This window comes from Pristiophorus japonicus, chromosome 1 (assembly GCF_044704955.1).
Source record: "Pristiophorus japonicus isolate sPriJap1 chromosome 1, sPriJap1.hap1, whole genome shotgun sequence".
Lineage (NCBI taxonomy): Eukaryota > Metazoa > Chordata > Chondrichthyes > Pristiophoridae > Pristiophorus > Pristiophorus japonicus.
In genome coordinates this window covers 165,322,865-165,338,852 of record NC_091977.1, presented here as the reverse complement: position 1 = coordinate 165,338,852, position 15,988 = coordinate 165,322,865, and the positions used below count along the sequence as shown (strand labels likewise).

General features: G+C 43.3%; 1 protein-coding gene across 7 annotated transcripts in view; it reads left to right on the top strand.

The window, feature by feature from the left end:
* Window positions 1–3,885: 3,885 nt before the first annotated feature.
* The window catches only part of rgmb (repulsive guidance molecule BMP co-receptor b), a 254,274-nt gene continuing 242,171 nt past the window's right edge, over window positions 3,886–15,988 (top strand). For 6 of the 7 annotated variants that reach the window (XM_070884420.1, XM_070884389.1, XM_070884377.1 and 3 more), the window contains exon 1: window positions 3,886–3,977. The gene's annotated coding sequence lies outside the window, so the exon portion shown is untranslated. The other variant, XM_070884396.1, reaches the window with a different exon arrangement.

The following is a 15,988-nucleotide window of genomic DNA, read 5'->3' as shown; positions in this document are numbered from 1 at the left end:
TCCATCATAAGGTCAGAAGTGGGGATGTTCGCTGATGATTGCAGAGTGTTCAATTCCATCCACAACTCCTCAAATAATGAAGCAGTCCATGCCCAAATGCAGCAAGACCTGGACAACATTCAGGCTTGGGTTGATAAGTGGCAATTAACATTCACGCCACAAAAGTGCCAGGCAATGACTATCTCCAACAAGTGGGAGTCTAACCACTGCCCCATGACATTCAACAGCATTACCATCGCCGAATCACCCACCATCAAACATCCTGGGGGGTCACCATTGACCAGAAACTTAATTGGACCAGCCACATAAATACCGTGGCTACAAGAGCAGGTCAGAGGCTGGGTATTCTGTGGTGAGTGCACCTTCTGACTCCCCAAAGCCTTTCCACCATCTACAAGGCAGAAGTCAGGAGTGTGATGGAATACTCTCCACTTGCCTGAGTGAATTCAACTCCAACAACACTCAAGAAGCTTGACACCATCCAGGACAAAGCAGTCCGCTTGATTTGCATCCCATCCAACACCTTAAACATTCACTCCCTGCATCACTGGCACACTGTGGCTGCAGTGTGTACCATCTACAAGATACCCTGCAGCAAATTGCCAAGGCTTCTTCGGCAGCATCTCCCAGACCCGCAACTTCTACCACCTCGAAGGACAAGGGCATGGTAACACCATCACCTGCAAGTTTCCCTCCAAGTTACACACCATCCTTACTTGGAAATATATCGCCGTTCCTTCATCATTGCTAGGTCAAAATCCTGGAACTCCCTCCCGAACAGCACTGTGGGAGTACCTTCACCACATGGACTGCAGCGGTTCAAGAAGGCGGCTCAATTAGGGATGGGCAATATATGCTGACCTTGCCAGCGACACCCACATCCCAAGAACAAATAAAAGAAAAAGATGTATTGAGCTTTGATGAGACAATGTACAAGGCTAAAGACGGAGCGGTCACTACAGGAATAGGAGTTAAGTAAAAATGTTGAGTAACGCAGAGCTCAGAGTCATACATCCAGACGGAACAATGGTTTTTATCAAAGCAGTCGACTAATCTGTGTTTGGTCTCTCCATTATAGAGACGACTGCACCAACAACAACAAATACAATATACTTGATTGGCGAAATTACATGTAAATTGTCCTACAACGCGGTATACCTAGAATTTCAAAAGTCATTTGATAAAAGTTAATTTTTGAGCTGTGGAGATTTGGGATAAATTTTGGAAATGCATAAGTAATTGGCTGAAGAGTAGAAAACTATTGGTACTTATTAGAGGAGTTATTTTGGGTTGGGGGAAGCACTGAGTGGGATGTCTCAAGGCTCAGTTTTCCAATCACTACTGTTTCTAATTTCATCAATGACATAAATTCAGAAACTCAATGCACATTAGTCAAACTTGCAGATGATACCAGACTAGGAGGGGCAGTGAAATTGAAGGAGACAGCTCAGAAATTACAAAGTTGGACAAAATCTATATTTGGGAAGAACAATGCTGCAATAAGGGGTCTTTCTGGATAGGTGAATTAAGATGGGCCAAATGGCCCTCCTCATCTGTAATTATTTTGTGAATACTGTAAATAAGGAAAAACTATTTCCACTAATTAGTAATTCAATAACTGGATGGCATCATTAAGATAATCACCAAAAGGAAGAAGAATGTATTTTTTTTAAAACACAGGTTTCAGACATGGAAAACCTCATTAGAAACAGTGGCGAAATCAAAATCCACAATTACCCTTTAAAGGGAAAGTGGTTTAAGATTTGAAAAGAAAAGTAGCAAAGCTTCCAGGGAGAGTAGAGGAATGGGACTAAGTGGACAACTATTTCAGAGAGCCAGAACAGGCACAATGGGCCAAGTGGCCTCCTCCTGTGCTATAAAATTCTAAAAGTGTCAGTATGAGCTAGGAGAGTTGGTAAAAGAGACAGATTTCTATGAACAGAGTGAGGAGTTGATTGGGTACATTTTCTCTGTGAATTGGCTCCAAGTGGCAATAAGAGTGGCTATGTAAACCAGGAAGGTGGGGTAGTGTGGTTGGATGTGGGGAAATTACTATTTACTGTTGGAGGAGTGATAGCCTGTTGAAAATACAAATGACATTTTGTTTTTCCCTTTTTTAATAACAGTGCTTATAATTAAGCAGAATGCATTATTTTAATGTAAAAAAATCATTTTCCAGAGGGTCATGCCCTTAGAAACGTACCGCTAATTTTGTGCTTCCAATATTCCTATTTTCTCCATTTATGGTTTCATGTACTTTAGTTTCTTTTCTTCCAATTCAAGTAAAACCATGTTGGGTATACCTGCATCTTAACTTATCAAGCCTGTGTAACTATAAAAGGATATGGAGTCAAGGCAGGTGGATGGAATTAAGATACACATCAGCCATGATCACATTAAATGGCGCAACATGCTCGAGGGGCTGAATGGCCTACATCTGTTCCTATTGGTTTTCACATGTCAGCCACTTATAATCAGGGCCTTGCTTAAACTGTCATCGTTTGAGGCTGCCTCAGCATTTCTAAAGCTGTTGATGGGCATTTTCTTCTTTCCAGGTTGGCATGTATGTACATCTCAATGTGTTATTTATCATTAATTTGTGCAACTAATACTGAAATAATAAATAACTTATAGAATGTAGTTCTGGATACTGTTTTTGTGAAGGCAGCCAATTGCAACCTCTCCACCAAGTTGGAAATTCAGGTTAGCAAGATTCAATCTAGATTTTTAGGAGGCAAAATTTGACCTGCCAATCAGGGCTTTCTGAAAAAGAATAGTTATACTTAGAGTCAGTACCCATATCTCCATACCAACTAAGTGTTGCGACTAGTATTTAATTGGCAAACGTATAGTTGCAAGTCCAGAACTGGGCTTATTTTTCTGAAAATGAATTAATTTGCATGAAATAAAAATCGAACATGCTGGAAATGCTCAGCAGGTCAGGCAGCATCTGTGGAGAGAGAAACATAGTTAACATTTCAGGTCAGTGATCTGTCATCAGTACAACAACAACTTGTAATTTTATCGCACTTTTAACATAGTAAAATGTTATCAAACAAAACCAAAACTTGAAAATGGTGGAGATGTAATAGTTTTTAAGCAAGTACAGAGGCAGGGAAGAGAGGGGAGGAAAGAACAAAAGGGAAAGTTTGTGATAGGATGGAAGGCAGGATGGTACAAGGCAAAAAGGGGGTGGTAATGGGAGAAATTTAAAAAATGGGTCTAGAAGAGCTGTAAATGGCATCTGCTGTCCAAAAAAATGGGAGCAGTGGTTACAATCTGAAATTGTAACCAGAAACTCAGGCTCACTTCCAGACTGAACGGAGGCTTTTAGCAAAGCGGTCACTTAATCTTGTGCCCAATGTAGAGACCACATCATGAGCAGCGAATACAGTATACTACATTGAAAGAAGTACACGTAAATCACTGTTTCACCTGGCAGATTTTCCAGTTCTGATGAATGGTCACCGACCTGAAACGTTAACTCTGTTTCTCCCTCCAAATGCTGCCTGACTCACTGAGTATTTGCAGCACTTTCTGTTTTTATTTTAGATTTCCAGCATCCGCAGTATTTTGCTTTTGTATTAATTTGCATGATGTTTAAATTGCAAGTATTTGTGTTTATATTTCAAAAGAGCTACATCAAAATATTGTGAGTTGCTCTTCTGAAATAAAAGTAGTTTCACTCCTGCCCTTGTAACCCGCTGTGGCTCTGCACAGACTGTGAGAATTGCAGCAGGCGCTCTCTCCCCGGCCGGCAGTGTGGGAGTTGTAGTCCGCTTGAGACGAGCAGGAGCAAGTAACGCCCAGTCTCCGGAAATAAAAACTACAACTCCCAGCGTGCAATGCCGCTGCGCACGCGCACGCGCACTGAGCGCCCGAACATGGCTGCGCCCGTGCTGTTGCTGGGAAGGAGTTGAGGCTCCAGAATCAGAGAGACGGGGCGTTTCTCTTTAATAAATTGCAGGTCTCCCAAGGTAAAAAGTGAAGGATTGTAAACACTGCACCCATGTTTTCCTCCTCCTGGGGTGTTGATGCCGTGAGCACTTCTGACCACGAGTGAGTAAGATTGCACCGGCGCGACTTTGCATGCTGCAGCTGTTTTACGGCTTGTGCCCACATTGATGCGACAAAAACTCTTGGGTCAGTGTGGGTGTGCTGAGATTATTCCCTGCAGACCGGGGAGGCAGCTGTTGGCTGACGGTGTTGCTCTGAACGAGGCCCCTTTAAATTTGGTGCCGGATCCTCGGGTTTACTTGGAACAGCAGAGGCCAAGCTGCAGTGATTTGTTTCGGTAAATGGTGTCAGTTCCAAGCACCCCGCAGGCAGTGTTGTGCCAGTGGGGGGAAGAGACGACAGCTGGAGCTGGGGAGGTGTGGTGAAGTTAGTGAGATGATGATGCAATGGAAGAACATTCCATGTTATATTTTCATGCTGTGATGTCACAATGCGTAATTCCCCTTCCTTCGTTCAGGCTTCTGTTTACCATGGACCTTCATTTCCCTGTGACCCAGATATATACCATTGGGTTATGAAAACAGAAAATGATGGAAACACTCAGCATATGCAGGCAGTTAATGTTTCAGGTCAATGATCTTTCATCAGAACCCATATGTGTCTATAATAAAGTCTTTTGTTTTCCATTTTGTAGAATGTAACATCTGGTTTGTTTACAACAACTTGTATTTGTATAGTGCGTTTTAAAGTAGAAAAACATCCCAAAATGCTTCACAGTTTATCATTTAAACAACTTTTCTTCCAATAAATTTGATGCTGTTTGAGCATTAAAAACCTGAACGAAGAAGAAAATTGACCAACAGGGTTATTAAAATACAATATCTGACCTACTACTTTATCTCATGCAGATCTTCCTGCTGCACAGTTTATATTGTGAAATGCTGACCAATGAAGTATTAACATTCACAGGGATTAGGACTTAGTTGTCAGTGTTTGCTTTCACAGAAGTTCATCTGTAATGTAATGATCTCATCATAGTACAATATACAGTTAAATACCAAATGTGGACTAGAGGTAAAAAGAAAACAAGAAATAAAAAGTAAAACCAGAAAACGCTGGAAATACACAGCAAATGAATCAGTATCTGCAAGTGAAAAATATATTGGTCCAGTTTTTGTGGTGGTAATGACGGCAAAACTGTCAGCATTCGGCAGTATTGCCCTGTGACAATGACTGCAACATCAGGATTTAGCGTATGCTCAGATAAACGCGGAGGTTGTGGTCGATCATTCACTACTCCGCCACAAATTGCGCTATGGGAACTCCCCAGAGCCAGCAATCGGTTGAAATCACATACAAGGATGAAAAATTGCCCCTTTATGATGGAATATTGTTGATTAAACTTCCTAAATAAGTCTTTTTGAAAGAGGTGTAACTGAGTTATTAATGGCGTACTGACTGTTGAACAACCGTTCTGGCCCTGAAAAAGTAACTTTATATTTGTGGAATGTAAAACTTCCATTAATATTAAGAATTACAAGTTTTTAATTTTCTTTAAAGGTTTGGTTATGATATTTCAGCTTCTACATTAATCATATGTGTATCTCCCAATCTTTATTTCACTCTCTAAGAATTTTAAAAAATAAATTAGAATTTGTGCAATTTACTTCCTGGTTTGCTGTCTGTGAGAATTCTTGAATGTGATTGGCTGCTTAGCCAGCTTGATGACATCACTGTTGCTGGACGTTTAGGACTTGCTTGATTTGGCACCAGATTCAAGCAAACGTCAGGAGAGCTGAAATTCACACCACAGAGATCTATAGATCTTTGAAAGCAACTTTCTTCAAGGTCAGCGGCGAGTGTTGACACTTCGCCACTGACTACAGATTCTGGGACATTAGCATTTTGGGTGGAACTCTTTTTTGAAGGAGTAAATGTAAAACACCAGGAGAACTTCCCAGTTCTTCCTCAAAAAGTGCCACCTAAAAGGGAAGTTGGGGCCTTGTTTTCGGAATGCACCTCCGACAGTGCAGTACTCTTTACTGAGGGAATACCCCCTGAATTGTTCACCAAATTATGTGCCCATGTCTCTGGGGCAGGGCTTGATTCCGCAAACTTCCGACTCGGAGACAAGACTGAAGGTATCCAATCTGTAGGGAGTTGATAAGAGTGAGATTCTCAGCAGAGGAATAGAAGAAAGGAACAAAATGAGATCACCGGAGGTACCCTTGAGTTAACGAAAAAAAAAGTCAGTGTGTAGTTTTGATCAATAACATTTTTGGTATTTCACCGGCATCAATCATTTATTTTCTCACTTTGCTGAAGAATGTAATTTATTGGTAAAAGTATGCAAAAGCTAAAATAAATGTCAAAAAATAGATTATTAGAAATGTCAGAAATTAGAAAATGCTGCAGAATAATATATTTTCCAGCAATCTACTGGTGAGAACCCCTAGTAATGCATCTCATAATGTTACATCCTTTCAGTTCCTGCATTCCTATTGTCTTTATTACCCTTTCACATACGTTACATTATCTCTGCTGCACTTGGTCGAGAAGGATGTTAAGAGAGATATTGAAGGGATGTGGTGGCACATTAGGGTAAACTTGGAGGTAGTCTGGATTGGTGTTAAATAACAGGGAAATAAGTAGGATCGCGAATTGGGCTTGCTGACTTCTGATTCTCTTCTGCTTTCCTGTTGAGCAAGACTTCTGTTGTGAGTAGGATATGTGGCGATATACTCCAGTGTGTTAGAGCACCATATGATGTGCCACGTAGTTGTGGGACATGAAGTTTGGTTCACTATTCCCTCACACACCGAGCTGCCTATCTGACATGTTGCGCTAGGGAGACACCTTGCAGCCTATCTTTTGGCGGAGAACTGGGAGCCTGTTCTTCACCTTTACTTTAATACTAGGGTTTGTTTCAGTGTTACAGTGTGTGAGCTGAAACATGAAAACGTAGCTGGTCCAGTGAAATTAGAATTCGAGCTGCTCCTGGCATTGTCATGAACCGCTTGCCAGAACACCCTGGACTGATAGTATTTACTCATTTTAATTAAGCTCCTTTTAGGAGAGAGAGCTCTATCTTCCTCACCTAGTCTCTTGATGAGGTCATCAGCATTCACTATTTAATTTTCAAAATGTCAACAAAACTGAAAGGAAAAAAAGACAAAATGATGGGAAGAATGATAATTTTTATTTTAAAAGGGTTAACAGTGAAATTCCATCTTTACAACAACAATTTGGATTGATGTAGTTAAATCACACCTGCTAAATATAAGACTATCAAGGTGTAACCCTTAATTGTATTATACAGTAATGCTGCACGCAAACCCCACTGTTCATTTTGAAAATGAAATCTAGTTTAGAATCTAACAAATAACAGCAGAAAAGTCGGCCTGTGAGCCAAGGCCAGGTGGGGAAGGTATCTGTCTGAGGTTTCAGAATCTGATGTAGGAAATATTAAAGTTACATATTAAAATAAATTAATATGTATAATTGCATTTTGTTGTAAAACTAAAATATATATACATTTTTTTCACAAGATTTAAAGCAGGTTAATTTGACACAAGAGGACAATATCAGGATGGAAGCTTTGAACTATTTGGTTAAACAGATTTCAATCCCGGGAACAATTGGCCTTGTTTTCTTCCAGTGGCTGATTAAATAGCTAACTCGAAAGTAGAAAATGCTGGAAATACACCACAAGTTAGTCATCGACTATTGTTGATGGGTTTGCTCCCACACCTCAAAGCCTGTATGTGTTTGACCTAAATGGGTAGCTGTGTAGAGAGCTGGTCTGAGAAATGGAAACATTCACACTGGTGCAATAGGTGTGCTCTTTTGGAGATTGACTTTAAGGCCTATTTTGAAGAAGTGGGTGTTTTATACTGCATGTAGTCATGCACACCCAGGTCAATTATAGCATAATGCTGACACTGTGTCCCCAAAGGAGAAATGGTGTACTTCCTAGTGCTGAGATCCCTTGTCTTCATGAGCACACAAAAAATTACAAAATGTTTGAAAATGAACAAAAGTATTGAAGACTGCTACATGTAGCGGCAACTGAAATGATGAAGACTGCCACACGTGGCTGTCAGGTTTACAATACTAAGGCGGCCCTTTAATTGTATGTGGGTGAGAAATTGGAAATTCTAAGTAACTATAGCGCAAATGTAGCTATATTTTCAGGAATATTGATTGACTCAACCTCACTAGCAATTTGAAACTCATTAAGTATAGAATTTTAAAGATGTCTAATGCATTCAGCAGCAAGTGCACAAAGGTGCTTTATTCCCTTGCTAGAGCGCATTTCCTTTGCACTATGAACCGTACATATTAAAGCTGAACTGACCTCGTGGGGAGGCGCAGGTGAATTGGAATCCATACAATAATGGCAGCTTTTTCTAGCCCCATGCACTTCAATTTTTGCTGCTGGATGAAAGAATTTAATGAAAACATTGATTACTCTTCAACAAAAAGTGTCAGCCTTTGGTGTTGCTACCTGGAGGAATATTAAGCCGCAGATTATTTTTAGAAGGCTTTTTAAGATGTTTGATATGCCTGTCAGATTTTCTATATGGATATATTGATGTCAAATCATCAAAAATGTCATTAAAATATTGTTTTCCCGACAACCTTCAGTCATGAACACAGTGTTTAATTTGGAAAAACATTTCACTCCTTTTACTGTTGTACCATACGTACCATAATACAGGAGTAAATCAATTGAGACGATGTAGATCTTTCCTTTTGGAATTTATGGTTCTGCAACTGGCAGTATTTTGAAAATCCTGGAGTCTTTGGGTAGAAATTGGTATGTGCCGTGCCTGCTTTTCGGGTTTAAAATAGCAAAGCAAACTAATTTAGCAGTGGGATGGCCTGGATCCAGTTTGCATAGGGGTTTTTCCCATTTCTAAATTTGTTGGGCCCATTTTTTTTTTTGCAACCCGGGCAACCGCCTAAAACAGGCACATGTTAATTTTAAAAAATTCATTTTTGGGTTATGTCCATCGCTGACCCTGGCGAAGATGGTGGTGGGCCTTCAGCTTGAACCGCTGTAGTCCCATGTAGTGAAGATGCTCCACAATGCTGTTGGGTAGGATGTTTCAGGATTTTGATCCTGCCTAACCCCTGTTCAATTGTCTCCAATGAGGGAGGCAGTGATTTAAAAAAAAATCTACCTGTGAAGCCAGGAGGAATAGGCATGCTTCCCCAACTGACTCCACATTTCGTGCAATTGTTCTCACCCCTCCCATACCCCCTTCCAACTCCACCCCCCCCCCCCCCCCCCGGGAATTACTTCTGGGCTGTGGTGAGGAAAGCGGTTCTACATTCATGACCCACCATACGTGAGTTGCCTGTGGGGGCAGAGCAGGCGCTGGCAGCTTGCGAATAAAATACTAATGCTAATTTCAGGCCGGACTCTGGCCTCTTGTTTTGAGTGCACGCTACCTCAGCAGCATAAGTCTAGGCCCGAAAACAGGCCTAGACAAAATTCTACCCCTTTCTCTCTCTAGCACTGTAGAGCTGGCAAGGTGCAGGGGGAGGAGATAAGAAAAAAGGAGGCATATTTAAACTAATGGAGACCACTACTTTTCTTTAATAATGTAATGGTTATGTCGCTAGTCATGGGTTTAAATCATTGCAACTGCTTGGAGTTTTTTACCTTTCTGTGACTGGAGTTAACTCCTTGTGGTGGCAGGTGAAGCACAAGTCGCTTCTGGGTTTCCCCCAATCACATTACATAATGGTGCAAGGCTTCCCTTTTTACTCTGAATGACTTACTGTTTTTAAAAAAAAAAATTATTGGGAGGAATGGGGACAAAATATTGCAAAGATTCCAAAATTTTCCACTGCAGATCTGTCATGAGTTTCTTTTTTAATTAGCTGAATGTGGGCCTTTGGTCTGGCTTGATAACTAGTGGTAAAACTGACTCCAATTCAGCAATTCCTGATTTTAAATTCAAATCTGGACACTTATTTGAGCTTGATTCTTCATGACTAGTTTTGTTAACTGCTGGGGTATTTAGCAGCCATAGAGTATTCTATTTTAAAGCGGGTAAATGACTGGGACCATTTTTCCCTGTCCTGGAAACATTTATCTTGTTAAAATAGCAAAGTGCCACAGTCATCCTGTAATCATTCCCTTTCTTTCCCAACATTCTTTGGCAGTCCATCCAGCATTAATAGCTTTTAACATTCCCGATTAGGCAGTTCACACTCTTGTGGTGCATCTCTCAATACAGTCTGTGGTTATGGCTAGAGATTTGTCCCAGCATAAGCACCCCTAACAAATCCCATATGACTAACCTTGTATAGTGTGATTATTATAAATTTCTTGTCATAGAAACACAGGAGTAGGCCATTTTGGCCCTTCGAGCCTGCACCGCCATTCAATAAGATCATGGCTGATCATTCCCTCAGTACCCCTTTCCTGCTTTCTCTCCATACCCCTTGATCCCTTTAGCCGTAAGGGCCATATCTAACTCCCTCTTGAATATATCCAATGAACTGGCATCAACAACTCTCTGCGGCAGAGAATTCCACAGGTTAACAACTCTGAGTGAAGAAGTTTCTCCTCATCTCAGTCCTAAATGGCCTACCCATTATCCTAAGACTATACCCCCTGGTTCTGGACTTCCCCAACATCGGGAACATTCTACCCGCATTTAACCTGTCCCATCCCGTCAGAATCTTATATGTTTCTATGAGATCCCCCCTCATCCTTCTAAACTCCAATGTATAAAGGCCCAGTCAATCCAGTCTCTCCTCATATGTCAGTCCTGCCATCCCGGGAATCAGTCTGGTGAACCTTCGCTTCACTCCCTCAATAGCAAGAACGTCCTTCCTCAGATTAGGAGACCAAAACTGAACACAATATTCCAGGTGAGGCCTCACCAAGGCCCTGTACAACTGCAGTAAGACCTCCCTGTTCCTATACTCAAATCCCCGAGCTATAAAGGCCAACATACCATTAGCCTTCTTCACCGCCTGCTGTACCTGTATGGCAGCTTTCAATGACCGATGAACCATGACACCCAGGTCTTGTTGCACCTCCCCTTTTCCTAATCTGCCATCGAGGTGCTAAACGTGACACCGTCCCCGATGGAGATTTTAGCAGATTGTTCCATTTTGGTTTGACATAAAATAAGTAATTCTATGTGCTGATCAACGTGTTTCCTCCAAACAATAACATCAGAACTGGTCATTCACCTCTTTAGTGTTTGTGGGACGCTGCTGGCGCAGAATGACTGCCACATTTTCCTACTTGATAGTGGTCATTCAATTCCAGAAGTGCTTAGAATATACAGTGTTATAGAACCGAAGCAGTCCGTTTGGCCCATCGAGTTTGCACTGATATTTTCTCCATGTGAACCACTGGGTCTAGCAAGTTTGGTGACTGGGGTAGCAATTTTTAATAATCACACCATATAGGGTCATAACAACAACAGCCTGTATTTATATAGCGCCTTTAACATAGGAAAATGTCCCACGGTGCTTCACAGGAGTATTACAAGACAAACATTTGACACCGAGCCACATATGAAGAAATTAGGGCAGATAGAGGTAGCTTTTAAGGAGGGTCTTAAAGGAACAAACCGAAGTCGAGAGGAGGAGAGGTTTAGGGAGCGTGTTTCAGAGCTTGGGGCTTGGGCAGCTGAAGGCACAGCCACCGATGGTTGAGCGATTATAATCAGGGATGCTCAAGAGGGCAGAATTTGAGGAGCGCAGATAGCATTAGGGGGTGGGGCAGGCTTGTGAGGCTGAAAGTGATTATAGAGATAGCGAGGCCATGGAGGGATTTGTAAACAAGGGTGAGAATTTTGAAATCGAGGCTGTTAAGTATGGAAGAACTCCACAAGACTGAGTATTGTGAGCTAAAACTGATGTAACCTTAGTCTCTTTAATACAAATCCAGAGTGCCTAAGCAGCATGGCAGACAGCCATTTATACTCCCTTGCACGAGGTGTGCAGGTGACCCTTGGGCCTCCAACAGTTGCGCCCTCTGGTGGCAAGTCTTACACAGTTAAAATGTTTACATACATAATATCACTTTCCCCCCCGACCGCCCCCCCCTGCCAAAGTCAAATTATTTTTTAGTTGAGACGATCTGGGCCCCTACGCTCCCTGATTGATCGTCTGAGTTTCAAACTCTGGAATGGGTGAGTTGGCCAGAACATTGCTGCTCTGCGGCACGGCTGGTCGGACAGGACTGTTGGGAATGGTGGGTTCATCCTCTTGATTGACAGTGAGGTCGTTTGCTGGTTGGGTGTGTGTTGGTGGATCAATGATGGTGATGTCCTCTTCAGGTTGTTCCTGGTTGTCGGTGAACCGTAGTTTGGTCTGATCCAAATGCTTTTTGCACGTTTGACCATTCAATAGTTTGACTATAACACTCTATTCCCCTCCTTGGCCAAGATAATGCCAGCGACCCATTTAGGACCAGCACCGTAATTAATGACAAACACAGGGTCATTAACATCAATGTCACGTGATACAGCCGCACGATCGTGGTACATGTTTTGCCGGTGACGCGGGGTTTCCACATGATCATTTAGATCCGGGTGGACTAAGGAGAGCTCAGTTTTGAGTGCTCTCTTCATTAACAATTCTGCAGGGGGAACCCCAGTGAGCGAGTGGGGTCGTGTCCGGTAGCTGAGCAGAACCCGAGATAAGCAGGTCTGCAAGGAGCCTTCCGTTACGCGTTTCAAGCTCTGCTTGATACTTTGGACTGCCAGTTCCGCTTGACCATTGGATGCGTGGTTAAACGGGGCAGACCTGACATGCTTGATGCCATTGCGGGTCATAAACTCATTGAATTCCGAACACGGTCCATTGTCACTGACGTGGACGTCGGGCAAGCCATGGGTGGCGAACATGGCCCGAAGCTTTCAATGGTGGTAGTGGATGTGCTGGATGACCTGATTACGCATTCAATCCATTTCGAGTAAGTGTCCACTACAACTAAAAACATCTTTCCGAGAAAGCGCCAGCAAAATCTACGTGGATCCTGGACCACGGTTTGGAGGGCCATGACCACAGACTCAATGGAGCCTCCCTTGGTGCATTGCTCAATTGTGAGCACGTGTTGCACTGGTGTATGCATGACTCGAAGTCTGAGTCAATGCCGGGCCACCAAACATGCGACCTGGCTATAGCCTTCATCATGATTATGCCTGGGTGGGTATTGTGTAGGTCGCGTATAAACGTTTCATTGCCTTTATTTGGCAAAACCGTAAGAGACAATCCGACTGGATGGACATTTCATCTTTGCGTCGGTGAAGCGACTTAATTTCATCTTGCATTTCCCCGGGAACGGCCGACCAGCTCCCATTGAGGACGCAACTTTTTACAAGTGATAGCACAGGATCCTGGCTGGTTCAGATTCTGATCTGGTGAGCAGTGACGGATGACCCCTCGCTCTCAAAAGCATCCATGACCAGAAGTAAGTCTGCGGGCTGCGCCATTTCCACCCCGATAGTGGGCAATGGTAGCTGACTGAGGGCATCAGCACAGTTCTCCGTGCTGGTCTGTGGCGGATAACATAGTCATAGGCGGACAATGTTAGTGCCCATCTTTGGATGCGGGACGAAACATTGGTGTTTATACCTTTGCTTTCTGAAAACAGCGAAATGAGCACTTTGTGGTCTGTTTCAAGCTCAAACCGAAGTCCAAATAGGTATTGGTGCATTTTCTTAACCCCATATATACATGCTAACGCCTCTTTCTCGACCATACTGTAGGCTGTTTCAGCCTTAGACAGACTTCTAGATGCGAATGCAACCGGTTGAAGTTTGCCCGATACATTAGAACATAAGAATGAGGAACAGGAGTAGGCCATCGAGCCCCTCGAGCCAGCTCCGCCATTCAAAAAGATCATGGCTGATCTGGGCGTGGACTCAGCTCCACTTACCCGCCCGCTCCCCATAACCCTTAATTCCCTTAGTGGTTAAAAATCTATCTATCTGTGATTTGAATACATTCAATGAGCTAGCCTCAACTGCTTCCTTGGGCAGAGAATTCCACAGATTCACAACCCTCTGGGAGAAGAAATTCCTTCTCAACTCGGTTTTAAATTGGCTCCCCCGTATTTTGAGGCTGTGCCCTATAGTTCTAGTCTCTCCGACCAGCGGAAACAACCTCTCTGCCTCTATCTTATCTATCTCTTTCATTATTTTAAATGTTTCTATAAGATCACCCCTCATCCTTCTGAACTCCGAGTAAAGACCCAGTCTACTCAATCTATCATCATAAGGTAACCCTCTCATCTCCAGAATCAGCCGAGTGAATCGTCTCTGTACCCCTCCAAAGCTAGTATATCTTTCCTTAAGTAAGGTGACCAAAACTGCACACAGTACTCCAGGTGCGGCCTCACCAATACCCTGTACAGTTGCAGCAGGACTTCCCTGCTTTTGTACTCCATCCCTCTCGGAATGAAGACCAACATTCCATTCGCCTTCCTGATTACCTGCTGCACCTGCAAACTAACTTTTTGGGATTCATGCACAAGGAGGGGCTGCTCCTGAAATTCTGGCTGCACTTCAGTCCCACTCTCCTGATCTTTGGGCACCCTGTGCGGAGGGGAGCGGGTAGGTCCGAAGGCCTCCTCGTAGGACTGCTCCTGGGCACGGCCAAGGGTGCCATCAGCCGGTCCAGGCAGCGGGCGGTCGAGGGGGTCGTTCAACCTGACTGCCTGCCTCTCTTCCGCTCTTGCATCCGGTCCAGGGTGTCCTTGGAGATGGAGCACGCGGTGTCCACCGGTACGCTCGCGGCCTTCCGCGAGAGGTGGGCACCGGAGGGACTGGAGTGCATCATCACGCCCGGCAACCAAATTTTAATTTGATTTTACATTTTAAAGTTTAATTTGTTTTAATTGCCGGTGCTTTTAGTGTCCCCTTCCCTTTTATAGGGGGCACTGGAAAATTGTGATTTTAGTGCCCAAAAAACAAAGAAAAACACAAAAAAAAAAAAAAGGAAAAAAAGGGCCTTGTAAATGTCTGGTGTGTCACCCAGGTCTGGTGGCACGGTTTAATGGTTTATGTTTTGTAGGTAGACTCTAAAAGAGTTTCATGCACAAGGACCCCCAGGTCCCTCTGCACCACAGCATGTTGTAATTTCTCCCCATTCAAATAATATTCCCTTTTACTGTTTTTTTTTCCCAAGGTGGATGACCTCACATTTTCCCACATTGTATTCCATCTGCCAAACCTTAGCCCATTCGCTTAACCTATCTAAATCTCTTTGCAGCCTCTCTGTGTCCTCTACACAACCCGCTTTCCCACTAATCTTTGTGTCATCTGCAAATTTTGTTACACTACACTCTGTCCCCTCTTCCAGGTCATCTATGTATATTGTAAACAGTTGTGGTCCCAGCACCGATCCCTGTGGCACACCACTAACCACCGATTTCCAACCCGAAAAGGACCCATTTATCCCGACTCTCTGCTTTCTGTTAGCCAGCCAATTCTCGATCCATGCTCCTACATTTCCTCTGACTCCGCGTACCTTTATCTTCTGCAGTAACCTTTTATGTGGCACCTTATCGAATGCCTTTTGGAAATCTAAATACACCACATCCATCGGTACACTTCTATCCACCATGCTCGTTATATCCTCAAAGTTGAAATCAACTGGCGATATGATTTACTCTCGTTGCAGTCTGTCCAGTTCGATCTCGACTTTCTCCCTCATCATACATGGAACCGCTCGAGCCTTGTGATGAATGGGCCTTGCATCGGGGACTAGATGGATCTGCACCTTGGCGCCTGTGAAATTGTTGATGCCTGGTTCAAATAGCAACGGAAACTTGCTCAGCACTTGGGTGCACGAGGCATCATCCACTGAAGATAGTGCTTTGATGTCGTCCCAGTTCCATCGAAGCTTTCCCAGCCAGCTTCTGCTGAATAGCGTTGGACCATTGCCTGGTACAATCCACAGTGATAAATCATGTACAGCTCCATTGTACGATACCTTAACTGCCGCACTGCCAATGACTGGTATGAGCTCTTTGGTGTAGGTGCACAGC